The sequence below is a fragment of the Nannospalax galili genome, unplaced genomic scaffold, assembly GCF_000622305.1.
Source record: "Nannospalax galili isolate Female #2095 unplaced genomic scaffold, S.galili_v1.0 scaffold311, whole genome shotgun sequence".
NCBI lineage: Eukaryota > Metazoa > Chordata > Mammalia > Rodentia > Spalacidae > Nannospalax > Nannospalax galili.
Genome location: NW_008330298.1, coordinates 2,490,335 through 2,498,731, shown reverse-complemented (window position 1 = coordinate 2,498,731; position 8,397 = coordinate 2,490,335).

The following is an 8,397-nucleotide window of genomic DNA, read 5'->3' as shown; positions in this document are numbered from 1 at the left end:
TGTGGCTTAGGGAGTCCCGGGCACGGAGGGCTGCGCTATAGACTTACCCCAAGAGGCCTGAGGATAGTAGTGCCAAGAAATTGTATATTTTCCAAATGTTTTTTTATCTTTCTTCATCTGATACATATTGCAGATCTACATATTCTAGGTTCAGGTTGCATTTTTCTTATTAGTGAAATTGAGCATTATTCATGTTATTAAGATAAATTTGTGTACTATTTAAAAATATTTTACTAATTTTTTGAAAACTTCATGCAGTGCATTTTGATCATATTCAGATCCCCTCCTCCATCTCGATCCCTAGTTTGTTAACACCTCCTGAGCTCATGTAGTCTATTATTCTTTTAAAAACCATACTGAATCTAATTTGTGTCCCCAAATATTTTTGAGTGTGGGTCCATCCTGTGAAGCTTGGTGAGCCCACCTAGCATCCTTAAAGAAAATTGATTCTCCCACTCCCAGTAACTATTGTCAATAGATCCTCAGCTGGGGATCGGGCATCTTGGCCATCTCCCTCTTCCATGAAAGGCTTTTTTCTGCCTTGGGCTTACAAGGGTCTTCTGCTTGCTGTTACAGTTGCTGTGAGTTCATATGTGCAATAGTCAGAAGAGGGTTTCAGATTCCCTGGAGCACTAGACATGGGTGCTTGGAACTTAACTCAGGTCCTCTGAAACAGCAACAAGGCTCTTAATTGCTGTGTCATCTCTCCAGTCCTCCTTTATCATTTTAATGTATATATATATATATATATATATATATATCTTTTTGTCTTACAGATGAGATGCTACCTCCTTTATCATTTTAATGTATATATATATATATATATATATATATATCTTTTTGTCTTACAGAATTGAGATGCTATTATATATAGTTTAGTATCTTGCTGTTTTTCAACTTAATTTTGTGTTACAGGAAAATTTTCCAGGGCTAGAGATATGGCTCAGCAGTTAAGAGCCCTGATTGCTCCTGCAGAGGACCTGGGTTTGATTCCCAGCACCTACATGGAAGCTAACAATTGTCTGTGACTCCAGTTCCAGGGGACCTGATTCCCTCTTATGACCCCTATGGGCATTGCACGATACAGGGGCACTTAGCCACATGCAGGCAATACATTCATACACATAAAAAATAATAAATAAAAATAATAAAAAAGGACATTTCCATGCTAAATGGCTTGCTCTTGAAGTATGAGAACTTTTATTGTCTGAGTCTGTCCTATTTTTTTATCTATTTTAAATTTTAGCTTGAAAGCTCTAGAGTACAAAAACTATGTGTAAATTGGTTATGCCTAGTTTTTGAGAAATTTTACTTTTTGATGGGCACCTTGGAAGTGCTTCTTGATATTATCATGTTTTCCTTTCCACAATTCAAGTCCTTATTTAAAAGTTAAGTGGAATGCCGGTTGTGATGGCATATGCCTTTAATACTAGCACTTGGGAGGCAGAGGCAGGTAGATCTCTGTGAGATCAAGGCCAGCCTGGTCTATATAGTAAGTTCCAGGCCAGCTGAGGCTACAGGGAGACCCTGTCTCAAAAAGACCGAAAAATCGTTAAGTGGAACCTATGTGAGTCATAGAACAAATATTGAGAACTCAAGCTTGTACTGACCTTGAAACTTAATCTCTACTGGCAAGCTTTCATAGTGCTGGAAGGTGCTATGTCTGCTACAAGAAGAGAAATGTTATCATCAACTTTACTTAGATGTAAACTCTGCTCTATAATAATGACTTGCCTGGTCCCCACAGGTGCAATAATGGCACAAATTTTATGGGAACAACCAACCACTTTATAATTTGATTTAAGGTCCAAATCATAAGAGGAAGCCTATATCTGGGCAGTATTATCAGGACTAAGAGCATTTGGCTAGACAACCCATAGACCATATGTGAGAACATACTACTATTTTTTTAAAAAAAGTTTATTTTTATTTTATGTGTATGAGTGTATTGCCTGCATGTGTGTAAGTGCACCTGGATTGTGAAATGCCCACAGAGGTCAGAAGAGGGCATTGGATCCCCCGGAACTGGAGTTATGGATGGCTGTCAGAATCCATTGCAGAGGACTCGAACCTGGGTCCTTTGCAAGAGCAGCCAGTGCTCTTAACCACTGAGCCATCTCTCCAAGCCCCCAGTGAAACTACTACTATTATACTGCTGAAGAGACATAATATTAAATGAACAATGATTTATTGTTTTACTCACTGATTATTATATCTCTCTGCTCTCACCAAAGAAGATTCTTCTTGTAGTAGATGGCAATTAACACAGAGACCCACAGCTGATCAACATGTAAAAAATAAGAGACTGTGGAGTGCTTGACTCTAAATGAGACACCTTTATCTCACCCTTTCCTCCCAAGACTCAGGGATCTTCCGAGAAGAGAGGGTGGGGATTCTAAAAGCTAGAAGTGGTGGATGAATACAAGGGAACCATCCTTTCCAGACTCAACAGGGAAGTTGCACAGATACACCCACAGAATTTGTGACAGCATGCACAATGTCTGCACAACCCCAAGCCAGACAAAATCAGAGCATGGAAGGGACCTGGGCAAAAACCCCTAGCTGAGGAACTACTGGTAGTTTATAGCTGCTGGAAGAGGGTGACTCAGTTTTCTTTAAGGGTATGATGCTGGGTAGATTGATCAGCCTCCATCAGATGGACCCATACCCAAGAGCGTTTGAGGAACACAAACTAGATAGGCCTAAAGAATAATAGAGGACATGAGGTGAGGGAGGGTAGGGAGGCAGGGGTGGATCTGAGAGGAAATGGGGGAGGGGATCTGAATATTATCCAAATTATGAAATTTTCAAAGAAGCAATAAAAGCATTCTTTAAAAGTTAAGTGGAAAGTCTGGGGAGATGGCTTAGTGGGTAAGAATACTTGCTAACACCTATACTTTATACTCTGTTCTAAAGGCCAAAAATGTTGAAAGTATTTGGGAGCTTGTATCTAATCCTTAAAAGATTTTAGGGTTACCTCGTCAGAGGGGAGGAATGTTAGAGTAGCAAAAAGCCCCATTGAAAAAGAAATAAATAAAGAGTACACGAAGTTGTCAGAAAAAAGTGATGGGGAGATATGGGAGGTGTTGGAGGGGAGGGAGTGGGTATGGATTTGATCAAAACACCTTATATGCCTGTATGAAAATCTCAATAAAGTTTTTTTTTAAGTTAAAAAACCATCAGGCATGGCTACATGTGCCTATATCCCAGTTCTGTGGGGAGCAAAGACAAGAGAATCACTCAAGCACACTGGCTGCTAGTCTAGTTCTAGGTTCAGTGAGAGACTTGGTCTCAGAGGAATAAGGCAGAGAGTGATAGAGCAGGACACCTGATATCCTCCTCTGGTATCTGTGCGTGGACATACACACCTGCATACACTGCAAACATATCCAATACATATACCACATGGGTATATACACCTGTATACACTGCAAACACATCACGTACATACACCACAGACTCTCACATGCACACACACACACACACATACACACACACACACACACCACATATTTATTCAAAAGCAGAGATGTATTTAAGGGGACCAAGTTCTGTTTTCATATAATGCTATAAAATTGAATCACAGTATTGTTGTTTTGAGATGGGTTCTCACCATGTAACTCTGGCTGGCCTAGAACTCATTATGTAGACCCAACTGGCCTCAAAGTCACAGAGATCCACCTACCTCTGCTTCCTAAGTGCTGGGAGTAAAGGCATGTGTTACAATGCCCAGCTGAATCACAGTATTGTATCTCAGGTTAGCAGTAAGTAAAATTTTAATTTAATAACATTTTGACACTGAACCACACCAAGACATTATTTAATGTGACTATTTTACTATTACTTATTACTCTTTATATTTCACTTAGTGAGGTAATCATTTAGTAGTTTCAACAGATGATACAAAGGGATTATGATGGGAAGACATTTTTAAAAAATATTTTATTATTTTTATTTTATGTGTATGAGTGTATTGTCTGCATGTATGTGAGTGAACCCATGTCATGCAATGCTGAAGAGGTCAGAAGAGGGCTTCAGATTCCCCTGGAACTGGAGTTAAGGATGGTTCATAGCCACCATGTGGGTGCTGGAATCGAACCTGGGTCCTCTGCAAGAGCAGTCAGTGCTCTTAACCGCTGAGCCATCTCTCCAGCCCGAGAAGATATTTGATTTCTGATGAGGGAGTAATGTTAAGTCTCTGTGGAATAAGTCATGTTTGATATAAGACTGGATAGAATTTGACAAGTAGAGACAGAGTTGGGAAGGGTAAGACATTTCTGGCAGAGGGAATCAGATGTGCTAATGCCCAGAAGTAGGGATTTATTAGGTATAGTCAATGGATTGTCAAAAGTCAATTTTCTTGGAGTTTGGGTTGTATGAAAGAGAGCAGGCAGAGAATAGGTTTAAAAATTAGCTTTGCAAATACAAACATTAAATAAGGCCTTGGAAAAAAGATCAAGGAGCTGATACTTCTTGGGTGTTAGAGTGATTATAGGTTAACTTTTTTTTTAAACTATGGAAAATGTTAAACACATACAAAAGTAAACTGAACCGGGTGACAACTTATATACCCATCACTCTACTGCAGCAATTGCCATATTATGGACACTCTTTTTTAAGAGTAATGTATTTATTGAAGAATGTTTATAATCTAGGGACAACTTTTAAAAAGGGACTAAAAAATAAGAACAATTTATCATCACTCCTTAAACTACCTATATATATATATATATGTATATGCTCTTTCCTTAAACTACACACACACACACACACACACACACACACACACACACACACACACATATATGTATATGCTTTTTTCGGAGACAAGGTTTCACTATGTAGCCCTGGCTAGCCTGGAAATTGCTATGAAGACTAGACTGGCCTTGAAGTCACAGAGATTAGATGCTTGCTTCTGTTTTTGGACACTCTATTTTACTGATTCATGTACCATTTTCCACATGCCATTTTGAAGCAAATCTACAATATTGTATTGTTTCTTACACATGTTTTAAAAGTATACATTTTCTTTAGAAAACATAAACACAATATCATGATCACATTTCAAAGAATTGTCAATATTTTGTTAATATGGTTTAAGTTTTTTAAAGAGACTTGCCATGACCAGTGTCCTGCTCAACCCCCAAAAGAATGTTTGTTCCTTCAAGGATAGAACATTGTGTTATTTAATTGACTGGACTTGATGTTGCATATAGAGTTATCTAAATGTAAACAAAATAAATGAACCACTTTTTAGGAATGCTGTTAGCCACATATGTAGTATTTGTGGCTGACACAAAGTCATTTAAGGATTTTTAAAGCATGCAGTTACGTCAGAAGCAGAGCTTGGAAATGATGTTCTCAGAAGGAAAAATGGCACGGTCCATTTTCATTAAAATAAAACTGACAATATAAAATTTTCAACCTTTTAAAGTCTTTCATAAAAATAACAGGGGATCTATTTTCTTCAAATTTTGGCACCTTTTGCTGGAACTGCCCAAGAAACAGATTTAAAAAAAAAATACCAAGGTTAAAGAGAGATAATGAAAGGAAAGGAAGGAAATAAACAACTCATCATTGCAATAAATTATATCCTTCTAAAGAAAGTGCAATAAATTATAATAGATTATTATCTGGGGTTGTTTGGAAATGTCTTGCTATCATCATGGTAGAAATGCAATTACATTGTGTTGGATGTTGATGAAGAGAAGGCCATTGAAACCCACAGCCTCATTATTCCCCTGAGTGTCTTCATCCCTGTGGCATTAACCACCTGGAGCCTTGTTTGTTCAGTTGCCCATCTGACAGAATATACAGTCTCTTCATTTCCTGTGCTGTGGAAAATTATTTTATTCATCAAGTGACTAAACACTTCTTTGGAATGGAAATCGCTAATATATTTGAGACAATATATTTGGTACAAAGCAAAAAGAGTTTTAGATTTCTTTTTCTAGCATACTTTGTCCCAAACATACTGAATTTAGAAAAAAAGACATTAAAAGACTCAAATGCTTTTAGAAGGGCAGAAGTTTTTTGCTTTTTAAAAAAAAAAAATTTGTGAAGACTTTTTATAACAAGAAGGTTAAGCAAAAAGGCACCTAGTAGAGCAGCTGTTTCTACTACTAAATTGTAGTGGTAATTCGGCCCTTCTGTTCAGTTACAAAGCCATTAAAATCTAGGACAACTGTGCATTGTGGTGAGAGGATGATGCTTTGTTATGAATGACTTTCCATTCAAGGTATCTGAAGATGGGATATGCACACTTTTTTGAAAAAAAATGTACTTTTGTTGAAATATCATTGTCCCAATGACAAATAGAGGCTTCTGAGTGTAGGAGTCAAAACTTGGTACATATTTTATATTTATCCATTTTCTTGTTCTAAGAAGCCTTGCCTTTGCTCATTGGGTTAAAGGTTTGTTCTCTATTGTTCTGTTACTATGTTAAGTTTATGAAAAACTACATCTTACTTTGCCTAGATTATAAAGCTCACTACTTGTTCTATACAGTATAACGATAAAGCAAATATTTCAACAGATTAGAGCGGATAGATGTAAAAAAGTGTATCATCCCGTTATCTGGAGTTTAGATTTTCAGCAATCTTAACTGGCCTCTTTGGATTATGGCCAGAACCCAAAAGGAAAAAATGAGGGCCTTTGGGAGTTCAAAATAACTCAAAAGGACCATGGACTTTACCCTGTAGGAGAAACGTCAGGAGAGGCAGTCAGATCCCAACTTTAATCAGTAACATTATTTTGTACACAATTCTAATAGACTTCATTATTTGGCTTGCTGACCCACAGCAAAATAGATGAGAGGCCATTAGCAGCAAGTCCACTGAGAACCAGGAGAAATAACAGCTAAACCCTCAAATACAAAGGTGAAATAGAATTTTCAGAGATATACAAATGGAGCAAAGATCAGCAGTCTGAAATTGAGTGAAGGCAAAAACAGCCATGTGGGCAGACGTAGCTTTGAGTGTATCTCCACTTTTAAAAAATATGGAAGCTCTTTTCTGTTTATGTATATTCTTAGTGCTTAGTCCATAAAGTAGCATAAAGTAGAGCTAGCACTTTTGGAAGGTAGGTGTGAAAGAAGGATCGAAGTATAACTCAATAGTGCCATAATGCTAAGTTCAAGTCATGGAACAACAATTAGAATGTATCAGCCTGATTCTAATCAAGAAGGCAGGAAAAAATTCCATCTTTGAAAAGTTCACCAGAAAACCTCAGGGATATAACCAGGGGGTAGGATTGCTGAATGGTCAGCTTATGCTTAACTTTGAAAGAAACTGATAAGCTGTTTTCCAAAATGGCTGTCATTTTGCATTTCCACTATCATTTAAACTAATTTTCTTAGAAAACCAGAAAATTTATAACAAAGAGTAGTTACCAAGAACAATACTGGTATTATCTCATTCAGCATATCCAACAAATCAGTGTCCAGTCACTAAGAGTTCCTGTTGGCATTGGCAGTTCTTTCTTTTTTCTGTCTTTTTGAGACAGGGTCTCCCCATATCCCCAGCTGGCTTGGAACTCACTATGTAGACCAGGCTGGCCTTGAACTCACAGATCGGGCTGCCTCTGTCTCCAGAGTGCTGGAATTAAAGGTGTGCACTACCATATTCGGCTTGACATTGGCAGTTTTTTTTTTTTTTTTTTTAATTTTGAGACAGGGTCTCCCTATGGCCCCAGCTGTCCTGGAACTCACTATGTAGGCCAGGCTAGCCTTGAACTCACAGAGATCTGGGCATTGGCAGTTTTAAAAAATTTTGGTGTCCTCATAATTACATGATGACAGGTCATTTTAAATCCATATATTCCCTAAAAGTAATGTTTTTGAGGACATTTAAATGTATTTATGTGCATTCCATAGATCTTTGGTGAAATATCTGTTCAAATATTTTGAAATTTTTTTTCAATAAAGTGGTTTATTTCCTATAATCAGGTTTCAAGAGTTCTTCATGTCAATGTATTATAGGATATCCCTGCGGTTACCCAAGTAAAATTAAAATTTATGTTTATACAAAATTTATATGCAAATGTTGTAGTAGTCCAATTCATAATTACTAAAAACTAAAATACTCAAATGTTTTACAACTGGTGAATAGTTAAAAATTATAAGATATCTATGAAGTAGGATACTAAGCAATAAAAGTGAACAAATACTTGGTTCTCCTAACAATATGGATGGAAGTCAAATGCTTTATGCAAAGTGGAAGAAGCTACGTTTAAAATGCTGTATCCTGGGGCTGGAGAGATGGTTCAGTGGTTAAGAACACTGGTTGTTCTTACAGAACACCTGGGTTTGAATCCCAGCACCCATATGGCAGCTAACAACTGCCTGTAACTCCAGTTCCAGGGGATCCGACCACCTCTTCTCACCTCTGCGAGCATTGC